General features: G+C 44.5%; 2 protein-coding genes across 5 annotated transcripts in view; one reads left to right on the forward strand and one right to left on the reverse strand.

Moving 5' to 3' along the window:
* The window catches only part of LOC138735938 (aurora kinase C-like), a 29293-nt gene extending 28740 nt beyond the window's left edge, over positions 1 to 553 (reverse strand). The window contains exon 1 of one of the 3 annotated variants that reach the window (XM_069884619.1): positions 471 to 553. The gene's annotated coding sequence lies outside the window, so the exon portion shown is untranslated. Of the gene's footprint in view, positions 1 to 379; positions 404 to 470 lie in introns of those variants that run through there. The other 2 variants (XM_069884621.1, XM_069884620.1) reach the window with 2 other exon arrangements.
* A 13052-nt stretch (positions 554 to 13605) lies between these two features.
* Positions 13606 to 13996, forward strand: part of LOC138735937 (NFX1-type zinc finger-containing protein 1-like) — a 60272-nt gene continuing 59881 nt past the window's right edge. For both annotated transcript variants that reach the window (XM_069884612.1, XM_069884616.1), the window contains exon 1: positions 13606 to 13812. The gene's annotated coding sequence lies outside the window, so the exon portion shown is untranslated. The remainder of the gene's footprint in view (positions 13813 to 13996) is intronic.

Consider the following 13996-nt stretch of genomic DNA (forward strand, 5'->3'; position numbering starts at 1 on the left):
CCCCCCCTCTCTCCCCCGGCCCCCCCTCTCTCTCCCCGCCCCCCCCACTCTCTCCCCCGCCCCCCCTCTCTCTCCCCGCCCCCCCCACTCTCTCCCCCGCCCCCCCCCACTCTCTCCCCCGGCCCCCCCCTCTCCCCCGGCCCCCCCCCTCTCCCCCGGCCCCCCCCCTCTCCCCCGGCCCCCCCCCTCTCCCCCGGCCCCCCCCTCTCTCCCCCGGCCCCCCCCTTTCCCTCTCCCCTCCCCCCGAGATGAGCCGAGTGATGCTGAGACCGGGCCGCTAGCCTGTTTCGTTAGGCCGGAGTCGGTTGGGATGTGGTAGGCAGAGGAGGGAGCCTCTCGACCACGCAGCGAGCGAAACAAACCCCCCCCCCCCCCTTACCCCTTCCCCCTTCCCCTCACGGGAGGGGGGGGGGGGGGGGGGCGCCAGGCCCACCGCGTCCAATGGAAGCCCAAGCCCCACCGCCGCTTACCGCCCGCCGCTCCGTCTGTCGTTTAAATTCAAACCCGCCGCACTTTCAACCCATTTAACAAGCCTCGCGCTCCCATTGGACGGAGCCGCCGCTTTGTCCGCCGGCGATTGGTTGCTCCGAACGTCCGCGTCCGCCGGCGAGAGGGCCGTCAGACCACGTGATTGGCTTAACTCGTTCCGGCCCGGAACAGTTGCAAATTGTTACTCTCCCCGGACTGTTGGTCGCCTGCGATAAAACTGCCGCGACTCGTCAGGATGGTACTGGGTCCAAAAAGGCAGCCCCCACCAACCCCTACCCCTTACCTTAACTGTTCTCCTTGGGTAACAGGTTAATCAAGCAATGAACATTTTCCAAATGGAAATAAAACTAAGGGAAGTACAATCAAAGTCACGAAGTTGTCAATTAACTTTCGCACTGGTTTATTTGCCTGGATTTCTGTGACTTTTTTTAATGTCTCTGATTGCCTGAAGTGTTATCTGACTGACAGTGATCCACCATTTTGTTTTTGAAAACTTACTTTAGTTTTGCAAGTTCATTTCCATGATCACCACAAAAAAAAATCCTAGAATCTGACCATACATAAGCTTATTTTCACTTTAATCAGCATTCTCTTGTGAAATCCAGGACTCGATTTTACCTCTTTTAAAATTATTATTGAATACTAATCTCCTCATCCCCAAGTCTACAAGGTAAAGTAGGAAAGCCTGATTGATAGTTGAAAGCATGAAAAGCAAGATATAAATGTAACTTTTAAAAAACATTTAGAGATACAGCACATCATACTACTATGTAGAACAAAGTATACAATACAGGCCCTTTGGCCTACCATGGTAAGCTGAGCTATGAACACCTACTTCACAACAATCAAATCCTTCCCTACCTCACACCCATAATCCTCCATTTGTCTACCATCCATGCACCTATCTAAGAGTCTTTTGAATGCCCCAGTTGTACTGGCCTTCACTACCCTGGTCAATGTCAGAAATAAAACTTCTCACACATGAGTCTCTTTAAAACTGATGACATGACAAGCTTTATTTACAAGTCTGCAGAGTTGGACTCAACTGGTTTCTCACCAGTTAAGCCCCGATACATACAGTGCATTGATTTTTATACCCTTATTATTTGCCCTTCCCCTTCTTATTAATACTGTTTTAATTGGTTAGTATTACAAAAACATTCTAAGTATAACTGCATTATTAATTATTACGTTCGTTACGTACGCTGTGAACTCTACATTCACTAAATTCTGTTTCTCACACTTCTTATCAATCCTTTGTCTCCTGCATGTCTCTCACTATGACCATGAAAAGATAGGTTTAAAAAAACATATTCAGCAGATCCTTCTGTCCTTGACTGCTAGTAAACTCTCTGTCCGTTCTGGCTTCCCTGTTTATGATTAATCATCACATTTTAACTTAAGTCTTTTTAACCTAAATTCTCTATATCACAATCCACCCCTTTCTCTCTTTAAAATGTGTTGAATATATGTATAGATATGAATGGGGATTCTAAGCTAGGGAAGAGAAATGTTTTATGATACATTAATCTCACGCTGAAATAAAAGTCTTACAGGGTCTCCCATTCCCCCTGGTTGCATAGCTTGTTCGACCATGGAAATCACCAGGCTGCGTAGACAGGGAATAATACAGGGCAAAATAAGTAGGAGGAATAAAATACCTCCGATGACCCACAAGAAGGTACGCCACCAGGTTCCTCCAAACCATTTGTCCATCCAATTAAATTGTGGGAAAGGATGCCAGGTTTGAACCGGTACATGGGACAATGTACGAATATCATCAGCGATTTTACGAACGGCTTTTCCATTATCATCAATCTGTAAGCAGCAGTTAGTCAAATTAAGCTTGCCACATACACCTCCTTCCATGGCTAGGAGATAGTCTAGGGCTAGACGGTTCTGATATATAGCAGAGCGCATTTGACCTTGCTGGGATGCAAGTAATTGCAGGGCTATAGCTGTTTGATTTGTAACAATTTCAAGCACTGCTTGTAAGCGAATTATACGATTTAACATATATATAGTAGTACGATAACCCCAAGATCCATCTTGAGCCCATGTAGCGGGACCATAATATTGAATTATGCGCTCTGGAGGCCAATCATCTCTCCATTCTCCCAAATGTACCGTGGTAGAGCGGGGTTGACGATGTAATGTATCAAAGACCTTCACGCCTAATTTATGACCGTGATCGTGGGGTAGAAGGAAAAATTCTGGGCGGATTATTCCTAGGAAACAAGTTCCACTCCACTGTGAGGGAAGACGAGTATAAGCTTTATTACCACATACCCAGAATAATCCATTTGGGGATACTCCATACCCCCTTTCCCAAACTCTTTTAAGAATGGGATTTGATTGGTATGGTCCTGTGATGGTGGAAGTGGTACAATTCCAAAACTGAATACTGCTATTAGACAGGGGTAGGCAATTAGTTTTAAAAACAGTGGATAAGAACCAAGTCTGAGGTTTAGGAAACCAAGTGAAAACACCAGGCGAAATGCGAATCCATACAGCCTTGCAGGGACTTTCTCCTACTGGGTATTTGCCGGCTCGTGAGAGACAATAAAAACCAGAGGGGACGTTAGAGAGAGACCAGGTTTCTCTTGATCTCGTTCGGTTAGTTGTCCAAATCCGGGAAATCATGGTCAATGAATTGAGGGGTTCTCCCCACCAAGGCCATTGTTCTGACATCCGTGGACCCCCGCAGACCCAACAATTGGTTACATTAAAAGTTCCTGCAATTTTAGTTGCCAGATCTACAAAAAGGTTATCTCCCCCAATTGCATTACCGAAACTTACATGGTTATTTGGATGGACTCGAACTAAGTCCGGCTGTCTTAAAGGGACAGGCAATTTCGAGTGTGGAGTGTAACTTTTCATTGGAACAGTACGTTGGTGTATGCAAAACCAGAGTCCATCAGGGCATGGTGGGCTTGAGTCACCTTTCCAACCGTTAAGAGGGAAAGGAGTGGTATTAGGAATCTGTATATAATGACCTATATTATTTCCTTCTTTTTCCACACAAGGGATATATGGATGTTGGGTGGTATTTTCTGCCCAGCATTTCTCAGGAACTGAGGTATGGGAAATGAAATTACCTTCCTTTCTTCCCCAAATGTGGTCCTGAAACAGGACCACTGTATCTCTGCATTTCTTACATTTCACACCTGATAAAGACATAGGCAAACTAAGAAAAATCAAAGAATATAACAATAACATTGTGAATTAAGTCTTTTTGCGAAATCGTAAGGTAAGAGGTTTTTCTCCAGGAATACAAGTCCAATCTGAGTTCGTATCAGGGTCCTGAGGCGCCTCTACAGGTCCCTTAAATCTGGATGCGTGTGTCCACCCCTTCTCTCTTGTTCGTGCTGCAGCTTCTGTAGTTAAGAGAACTTGGTATGGACCTTCCCACTGGGGCTGGAGTTTTTCAGTCTTCCAGGTCTTGATGAGAATCCAGTCTCCTGGTTCCACTTTGTGTAAAGAAAAGTCTAGAGGCGGTGTTTGTGCCAATAGTCCTCTCTTTCGTAAATCTGTAAGAGAGCGTGACAGTGCCTGTAAATAGTTCCTAACAAATATATCCCCTTCCCCCAAGGTGGGACACCCCTCAACTGTACTCCAGAAGGGAAGCCCAAACATCATTTCATAAGGGGACAGCCCTACATCTTTTCGTGGGGCAGTACGAATTCTCAATAAGGCCAGGGGCAGACACTTTATCCAAGGCATTTTAGTTTCCACCATTAACTTTGTCAATTGGATTTTTAGTGTTCCATTCATACGTTCGACCTTCCCTGAGCTTTGTGGATGCCAAGGGGTATGTAATTTCCAAGAGACCTGTAATGCATCACAAATCAATTGCTGGATTTTTGAAGAAAAATGTGGACCCCTGTCTGAGTCTATAGAATCCATTATACCATATCTGGGGATTATCTGCTCTAGGAGGAGGCGAGCTACTGTAGAGGCTGTAGTATTTATTGTTGGGAAGGCTTCTACCCATCGGGTAAAGTGATCTATTATCACCAACAGATATTTCCATCTTTGAACTTGAGGTAACTCTGTGAAGTCGATCTGGATACGTTGAAAAGGGCGTATGGCTAATGGTTGACCTCCCATGGTCCCTGTCCTCATTATCTTCTTATTAATTTTTGTGCATAGGTAACAATTTTGCACCTCTTGTTGGGCCAAGGTGTAGATTCCCTTACACACATATTCTCGAAGCACTGTGTCACATAAGGCTTGGGTGCCCCAGTGGCTCTGATGATGCAGGTGTTTTAAAATATTGCGAGTTATTTCTTTATTTAGAACCATTCTTCCATCTGGTGTTTTCCACGTTCCATCAGGTAACTGGCTTGCGCCCAGCTGATCCATGTTCTTTTCTTCCTTAGCAGTGAAAATGGGAGCTGTCTTTATGCCTTGCCTTATTGGGATTAAAGTCAGCAAACGGACTTCTTGTTGCATGGCTGCTCTTTTGGCTTCTTCATCAGCCAGTCTGTTTCCAATTGCTGTCGGGTTATCTCCCCTTTGATGGCTTGGTATGTAGACCACTGCTATTTCTTGGGGTAATGTTAAGGCTTCTAAAGTCAGAGTAATCATCTGTTCGTGTGCCAATTCCTTTCCTCTTGATGTAATTAGACCACGCTCCTTCCAGATCTTACCAAAGGTATGCACTACCCCGTATGCGTATTTGGAATCTGTGTAAATCGTTCCAATTTTCTTTGCCAGTATTCTGAGGGCTCTCTGCAAGGCATATAGTTCACAGGATTGTGCTGACCAGCTTCCGGGTAGTCTCGTGGATTCTACTACTTTCCAAGTATTTCCTTCTATTATAGCATACCCATTTCTTCTCATTCCGTCAACACATCTGGCGGAGCCGTCAATGTAGAATTCATATCCTTCTCCCAGCGGAGTATCGCAAAGGTCTTCTCGGGTCTTGGTCTGAAGATCTGTCAACTCGACACAGTCATGCTCCACCTCTTTCTCTGTTTCACTGCCGTATAAAAACTGAGCTGGGTTGCAGCTATTAATTTTTGCAAACTGTAAATCTTCTCCAACCATTAAAATGGTTTCATACTTTAATATGCGAGAATCAGTCAGCCATCGATGGGCAGTTTGTGTTAATAAAACACTCACAGAATGGGAGGTGTACACAGTCATCTTTCCTCCAAAAGTAAGTTTACGTGCTTCCTCTACCAACAGAGCAGCAGCCGCTACTCCCTGGATACACGTCGGCCATCCGCGAGACACTGGGTCCATCATTTTGGAAAGGAAAGCCACTGGGTGTCGCTGACCGCCTTTTTCCTGTGTTAAAACTCCCACAGCTGTCCCTTGGTTATGAGTGACAAATAGCTGGAAGGGCTGTTTTAAAGAGGGCAGAGTGAGCACTGGGGCTCGTGTTAGGCGATGTTTCAAGTCCTCGAACCATCCCTCCTCCTCCTGGGTCCATTTCAATGGATAGTCATTTTCATTTGTCAGTTTATCATACATAAACTTCACCAAAGCTGAGTAGTCCTCTATCCATAACCTACAGTATCCTAAGAGTCCCAGGAATTGTCTTATTTCCTTCTTATTACGGGGTAAAGGCATTCTAGTGATTCCCGCAATTCGTTCAGGGGTAATCCGTTTCTGTCCTTTACTTATCTGGTGTCCCAGATATATCACAGTTTTCTCAACAAACTGTAACTTGTTTCTGGACACCCGTAGACCCTTTTTCCCCAGATAATTCAAGAGTCTAATGGTCTCTCCCCTCATTTCTTGTTCCTTGGGTCCTGATAATAGTAAATCATCCACATACTGCATTAGTTGGGAATCATCAGATTGTGGATAGTCCATCAGGATTTGTTCTAGCATTTGTCCAAATAGGTTTGGAGATTCAGTGAACCCTTGGGGCAATACAGTCCACCGAAACTGTCTCCGTCTACCTGTCCATGGATTTTCCCATTCAAACGCAAACATATCTCTACTTTCCTCTTCTAACGGACAAGTCCAGAAGGCATCCTTCAAGTCGATAACACTAAACCACTCATGGTCTGGGGGAATCCGACTCATAATAGTATAGGGATTAGGCACCACTGGGTGGCGGGTCTGAACAATAGCATTCAAACTTCTTAGATCCTGAACTAGGCGATAGGATCCATCTGACTTTTTTACTGGGAGTATAGGGGTGTTATAAGGTGACATGCATTCTTCTAATAGTCCGTCTCGTATTAAAGTCTCAATTACCGGCTGTAGCCCTTTTCTCCCTTCCAAAGAAATAGGATACTGACGTTTCCTTACCGGCTGATGACCTGGTATTAATGTGACATGTAAAGGTGGGATGTCCAGACCTCCTCGATTTCCCTCCTTATACCAGACTCTCTCGTCAATCTGCCGTTCATCCTCTTCCTTTAAAGCGCAGAGGTGGACTCGCACTTCTCCGTCCACAGGGAGAGCACCCAAACCTAGGAGAGCCTGTAAGTCCCTTCCTAGGAGGTTAAATCCAGCCGAAGGTAATAACAAGAGGTCTTGTACCCCTTCTCTCTCTTCCAGTTTCACTGTTACTTGGGGAATTATTGATACCATTCTGGGAGCCCCTTCTATCCCAGAAATTGTCAAATTACTTTTTATAGGCTCAGTTCCGATTGGTACAGTTATTACACTACTTCGTTCCGCTCCTGTGTCCACCATAAACACCACCTCTTCTCCCTTGGGACCAATTTTTAGTTTTACCAGGGGTTCCCTCTTATATTTGGTCCCTAACATTTGGAACCCCTGACACCCCTAATCTTCTTCCATAAGTTCGAGGGCACGCAATTCCCTCTTGTATCGGGGGCATTCCCTCTTAAAGTGTCCTTCCTCATTGCAGTAATAGCACTTAACGAACCTCCGGGGTCTTCCCTCTCTTGGATATTTTGGATTGTTTAGAGGAAGGTTTTGTTTTCTTTCCCCTCTGGATTCAGCATTCATCTGTCGGATAGTCTGTACCATAACCTTTGTCGCCTTCTTTTGATCTTCTTCTTCTCTCTGCACATATACTTTTTGTGCCTTTTTTAACAGTTCATTTAGGGGTTTTTCACTCCAGTCCTCCTCCTTTTCTAGTTTCTTTCTAATGTCTTGCCATGATTTGGAAACAAATTCAATTCGAATAAGCTGTTCACCCATTGGTGTACTAGGGTCCACACCAGCATACTGTTGGACATTCTTTCTCACCCTCTCCAAAAAATCAGTAGGGGACTCATCTTTCCCCTGGTGGTTCCCAAATGCCTTGGTAAAATTGTGACCCTTTGGCACAGCCTCCCGTATCCCTTTAATTGTCTACTCTCTATATTGTCTCATACTTGCCAATCCCTCGGGTGTTCGTTTGTCCCACCTGGGTTCATTTAAGGGATATTTTTGTTCATGGGGTCTAGGGTCCCCAGGTTGTTCATATTCCCACATGAGGAGGGCAGCCCGTCGAATCATCTGCCTCTCCTGGGGTGAAAATAATGTTCCCATTATTGCCTGCATCTCTTCCCACGTATATGTGTTTGGTCCCAAGAATTGGTCAAGCTGTTCAGCCAGTCCTATAGGATCTTCCAATAACTTTTTCATTTCTTTCTTAAATCCCCGCACCTCTGTACTAGTTAGGGGAACATTCACATATCCCGTTCCCCCTCCCGGTCCTCCCATAGGAACTTCTCTCAGGGGATTTAGGTTTATTGAAAACTTTGATGGTCCTGGACCAGTCTGGGATCTTGTCCAGGGTCGGTTTACCGGTGGAAGTTTAGGGTCCGACTCCCTTAATTCATCTTTTTTTTTCCCGGCCCCCTTCGGGGCAATCAGATTCATCACCTTTCCCCTCCGGTAATAAGCTTTCCTCGGGCGCAGTAGGCACCGGGGGAATATAAGGAGGGGGAAGGTTGTCCAGAGGTTCCCATTTCTTTTCTCCTGCCACTCTCAATTTAAAACATTCTGTTAAGGATCCTGGCCAGGGAACCCAACAAAATGCATATGCTGACTCTTCTTGATTCACCTTTGGTCTCGAATTTACATATATGTTTAATGCTTGTCTAACCCAATCCTCATCAGATCCAAATTTCGGCCACCAAACCGAGGAACCTTTAATAGGTTGTTTTGACCAAAGGAGACAATATTGGACCATCTTTTTCTTGTTTTTGTCCCGATATCTTTTACTATCCCAATTTTCAAACATTCTCCCCAAAGGGCTGTCAAGGGGTACTCCCAGGAATTGTCCTGAATTTTCAGATGAGCCCTTAGATTTTGATCCTCCCATTTTCCCACCTAGATCTGTTTATCGTTGCTGAGGACCCTCTCGTTCTGGACCCTACTCCCTTCCTCTCAGACGCCTCGTCGGAGGTGCTGTCCCTCCTTCGGTTACCACTGAGGTTTTCCTGGGGTTGACCCCTCTCTTCTCGGCACTTCGTCGGAGGTGCTGTCCCTCCTTCGGTTACCGCCGAGGTTTCCCTGGGGTCTATCCTAGAGTCCCGCGACAGGGTCCTCACACCATGACAAAAGATCTATACTTAATCTATTCCGTTAGGTTTTTATCCAAACAGGTGTATCCCGTTACACCTGTTACCCAATCCCCACACCACAATCGTAAGTCGTCACTTACCGGTGTCTTCCCGGGGATTGAATCGTCACCCTTCTCCTCTCCGTCTTGTCGTGTCACCCTGTCCGGATACCACTCGCTCAAGCCGCCCGAAGCGACGAGCAAGGGACTAGGAGCCGCTGAACTCAGCGGGGTGCACCGCCTCCGATGTCCCTCTTCTCGCCTCCCCTCACGGCCGGAGTGTAGATCCCGGACGAGCCCCCATTTGTCAGAAATAAAACTTCTCACACATGAGTCTCTTTAAAACTGATGACACGACAAGCTTTATTTACAAGTCTGCAGAGTTGGACTCAACTGGTTTCTCACCAGTTAAGCCCCGATACATACAGTGCATTGATTTTTATACCCTTATTATTTGCCCTTCCCCTTCTTATTAATACTGTTTTAATTGGTTAGTATTACAAAAACATTCTAAGTATAACTGCATTATTAATTATCACGTTCGTTACGTACGCTGTGAACTCTACATTCACTAAATTCTGTTTCTCACACTTCTTATCAATCCTTTGTCTCCTGCATGTCTCTCACTATGACCATGAAAAGATAGGTTTAAAAAAACATATTCAGCAGATCCTTCTGTCCTTGACTGCTAGTAAACTCTCTGTCCGTTCTGGCTTCCCTGTTTATGATTAATCATCACATTTTAACTTAAGTTTTTTTAACCTAAATTCTCTATATCACAGTCAATGCATCCAGACACCAACCACTCCGTGTGGGGGTGGGAGAACCTTACTTCTGACATCTCCCCTAGACTTTAGTCCATTCATCTTAACAGATGTCCTCTGGCATTTGCTATTATTGTCATATCTATGCCCTTCATAAGCTCCTTTCACGCTTAAAATTAATGCACCAGAAATTAGCAGCTCATCGGCCTAAGAATGGTCTAGTGTGAAAGAAAAATTGAATTGTTCCGATATCAGATTTTCAAACATCAGATCATAATACATTGATTTAGGGCAGGTCCACCATCGCTTGATGCGTTGTGATGTCACCAGGGGAGGGTTGAATAGTCCTAATCCCGGGATGCTTCCTTGCAAGCGTGAATGCGTGCCAATGTCCCAGTTAAGAGTGGTCAAGTGTGAACAGCAAAAATGCCATTCCTATCCTGGGACACTGAGCGACCGATCTAGTGGGATGCAAGTGTAAAAGGGGCTATCTTCTTGTATACCTCTATTAAATCATACCATATTTATACTGCCTCTGCTTGATGTTCTTTGTGTTTAGAAATCTATCCATTTCTTTCCAGTGATTTGACCAACAAAACCCAATGTAACCTTAAGGAGTAACATCTTGTTTTCTGAGCACATTGCAAGCTTGATATCAAAATCAACAACTTCATGAAGCTTGATTTCTCCTCATCTCAGACCTACATATTTCAACGCATACCCTCAGACTGTGATCTCGGATTCTTTACCTCACATTTACCTCCTCCCCAGCCAGAAGAACCATGCTACTCGCATTTAGTCCTGTCATACTTTTGAATGTTTCAGTGAGATCCTCTCTCATTCTTCTGTCCAATGAATAGTTGCTTAGTAATTCAGTAATTCCTCATATAAAATCCCTGCCATCTCAGGATAAAAATAAAGCTGAAGATGCTGGAAATCAGAAATAAGTGGAATCTGTTAATTTTCTTAAATTTTCTAGTCCATGTTCAAACTGACAGAACTATCTTTGGCTTCCTCAATTGTTCCAACAAGCCCCAATGGAAGCTTGAGGGAAAATCTCCTTGACTTTGTTAATGTATATGACAATCTTTATGACGCAAAATCAAATCCAACAACTTTAGGAAATTTGCATTCCTTGCCAGTTCCTGTAACATTCACAGTGTTTTTCCTTCTACATGCACGGCCTGATCTGCTGGACATCTCCTGTAGCTCTAAATCTTACAGATCTTACATATTCAATTGCTTGTGTGCTCTCTCTCTCTCTCTCTCTTCCTTCATCAACAGCTTAAAACTTTGGTTCACTTGACCATAGATATTCCCTTTATCCTACCCATCCTCTCCCTCCCATTCTTTCTGTAGCTTAAAATTAACTTGTTTTTGATTTTTTCCAGTTTTATTAACAGTTTTTTGATTGGAATCATATGCTCTATCTTTCCACAGAGGCAGCTTGATCTGTTTTTATTCCATAATCCCAGGAATCAATCTGGAACCTTTCTTCAGTAAGGAAAGCAAAAGAATGCACAATATTCCACAATATTTAAGAGGGAATTAGATATATTTCTTCAGTATAAGGGTATTAAAGGTTACGGAGAGAAGGCAGGGACGAGGTACTGAACTTTAAGAGCAGCCATGATCTCGTTGAATGGCGGAGCAGGCTCGAAAGGTCGAATGACCTACTCCTGCTCCTATCTTCTGTTTCTATGTGTGACTTTACCAAGGCCCTATGTAACTGTAGTGACATTTTTACAATGGGTTCAAAACATATTGCAATGAAGATGAATATTACATTTGCTTTTGTAAGAGCTTTCAATATCTGCATTTGTGTTTTATATTAACATTTCCCAACCCACTATGATTTCAACAAATACTCTGGTTTTCCTACTGAGTAAATAAATTCACAGCTGATGAGATGTGCACCCCAGGAAGGATAAAATCAATAAAGAGGATGAGAACAGACTGGCAAATGCAAACAGCGCATTCAGCAGGGCTGTACAAGAGTAAGGAACAACAAGCATCTGAAGAAAGGCACAAAGTCACTGGAGTGACCACCCTCCTGTACAGCTCCAAGTCGTGAGTCACCCACCATCACCACTTACAACTCCTTGAGTGCTTCCACCAACGCTGCCTCCGCACCATCCTCAACCCCCATCGGAGTTACTTCATCACCAACACTGAAGTCCTCGAACAGGTGGGGGTTACCAGCCAAAAAAGAGGTACAAGGACTCTCTGAACAAATCCCTTGGTGCCTGTCCCATGAACCATGACCAGTGGTCTGCTCTAGCCTCCGATTGCGGGGCCTGGCAACGCACCATTTTCCAGTTTGTCTCCTCCGAGAACCCACGTAGGGCTGGCCTTGACAAAAGGAGATGGAGGAAGAACCGTGATACACCATCACCAAATCCAGAATAGAATTTCCCTTGCAGCCGCTGCAACCGGGCACGTCTGACCTCCACTGGCCTCATCAGACACCAGTGAACCTGCAGCAGATGTAGACGGCCCCTTCCTAAACCTTCGTTCGTGAAGCCAAGAAATCACATTTAACAAAGTTATACTGCACCTGCCCTGTGTTTACGCAGTGATTCATTCACCTTAAAGTACCTCTGTATCTGTATTAATCCAACCCTGTTTTGTGCTGTTTAATACATTCGAATCCCGTGTAATAATCATTGATATGCAGTGCGAACAGCTGGATCTCAAACCCTGATTCCAGTGCTACCCCACGAGTCACTGCCTGTCACTTGAAGTCCCACTTGTTTCTATTTTCTGTTTCTCTTCTTTATTTTTCAATGAATGCAATTATTCCCCCAATCCCATCAGCTTTTTGTATGCCAAGCTCTTGTGTGTGAATTTGTTGAAGACCTTCTGAAAATTCAAATAAACCACATCCATAGATTCTCCTATTGCAACCTCAAGAAAAGGTCCATCCAGTAGGTTTAACAAGCACAATTTTCCTTCTCCCTGAACTCTGGTTGCAACTTATCGTTGTTTATAGATTCTGTTATATAGAGAATTTAGGTTAAAATGACTCAAGTTAAAATGTGATGATTAATCATAAAAAGGGAAGCCAGAACGGACAGGGAGCTTACTAGCAGCCAAGGACAAAAGCTGAATATGTTTTTTTAAAAACCTATCTTTTCATGGTCATAGTGAGAGACATGCAGGAGACAAAGGATTGATAAGAAGGGTGAGAAACAGAATTTAGTGTATGTAGAGTTCACAGCGTACGTAACGAACGTGATAATTAAAAATGCAGTTATACTTAGAATGCTTTTGCAATACTAACCAATTAAAACAGTATTAATAAGAAGGGGAAGGGCAAACAATAAGGGTATAAAAATCAATGCACTGTATGTATCGGGGCTTAACTGGTGAGAAACCAGTTGAGTCCAACTCTGCAGACTTGTAAATAAAGCTTGTCGTGTCATCAGTTTTAAAGAGACTCATGTGTGAGAAGTTTTATTTCTGACAGATTCTTAACTGTAAAAACTGTTGCTGCATTTTCTATATTATCACGGTGACAGACTGAATAATGTAATTCATCATTGCCATTTGGTTTAGGATGGGCGCCAATATAATTGACCACCATTTGTTTATTGCATAGCCTTTCAAAATAATTGGAGATTATTACTTGTTTGTCGAGCCGGATTTTGTCCTGATGTTACAAAACTTTAAATGGGTATAGATCAAGCATTTACTTCTTTTCTTGGATTTTGCAATTATGTTTCCCCCCCACAAAGTCAATTTTGGATAAAACTCTTGCATTTCCCAATTCTTGGTTGAATAAATCTCCTGCCAACATGAAGACAGCGGCTCGGCGTCAGCTTCTGCAGAGATGGGATCCGCCTTTAACGAATGAAAACCGAAACTGACGAGGACAGGAAGTGGCGAACGGGCGTCGCATTATAAAGGAGGGCGAACCGGGAGGCTGAGCTGTCGCAGCGAGAGGACCTTTTACAATCCACCCAGCGGGCGGAGCGACAGTCTTGTGCTTTGTTGACTTCTCGCTCGTTCAGTTCCATCCCCGTCTCCCATCCCCAGGCGATGCAGAAGTGAGGGAGGCAGAAACTCAAGGAGGTGAGCGTCTATCGCCGCATCGCGACCACTCGGACGGGCGAGAGACTGTGTTGCCTCCCGGAGCGGGGAGGCTCGTGTTAGGCGAACCGAACGTCGGGAACAGTGTAGTGAATGGATACATTTTCGTCTTTTCACGGGCAGCGAGGAACTCCTCCCTTCCCCACTGGTCAATCCCCTCTGGGCA

Source organism: Narcine bancroftii, chromosome 6 (genome assembly GCF_036971445.1).
Source record: "Narcine bancroftii isolate sNarBan1 chromosome 6, sNarBan1.hap1, whole genome shotgun sequence".
Lineage (NCBI taxonomy): Eukaryota > Metazoa > Chordata > Chondrichthyes > Torpediniformes > Narcinidae > Narcine > Narcine bancroftii.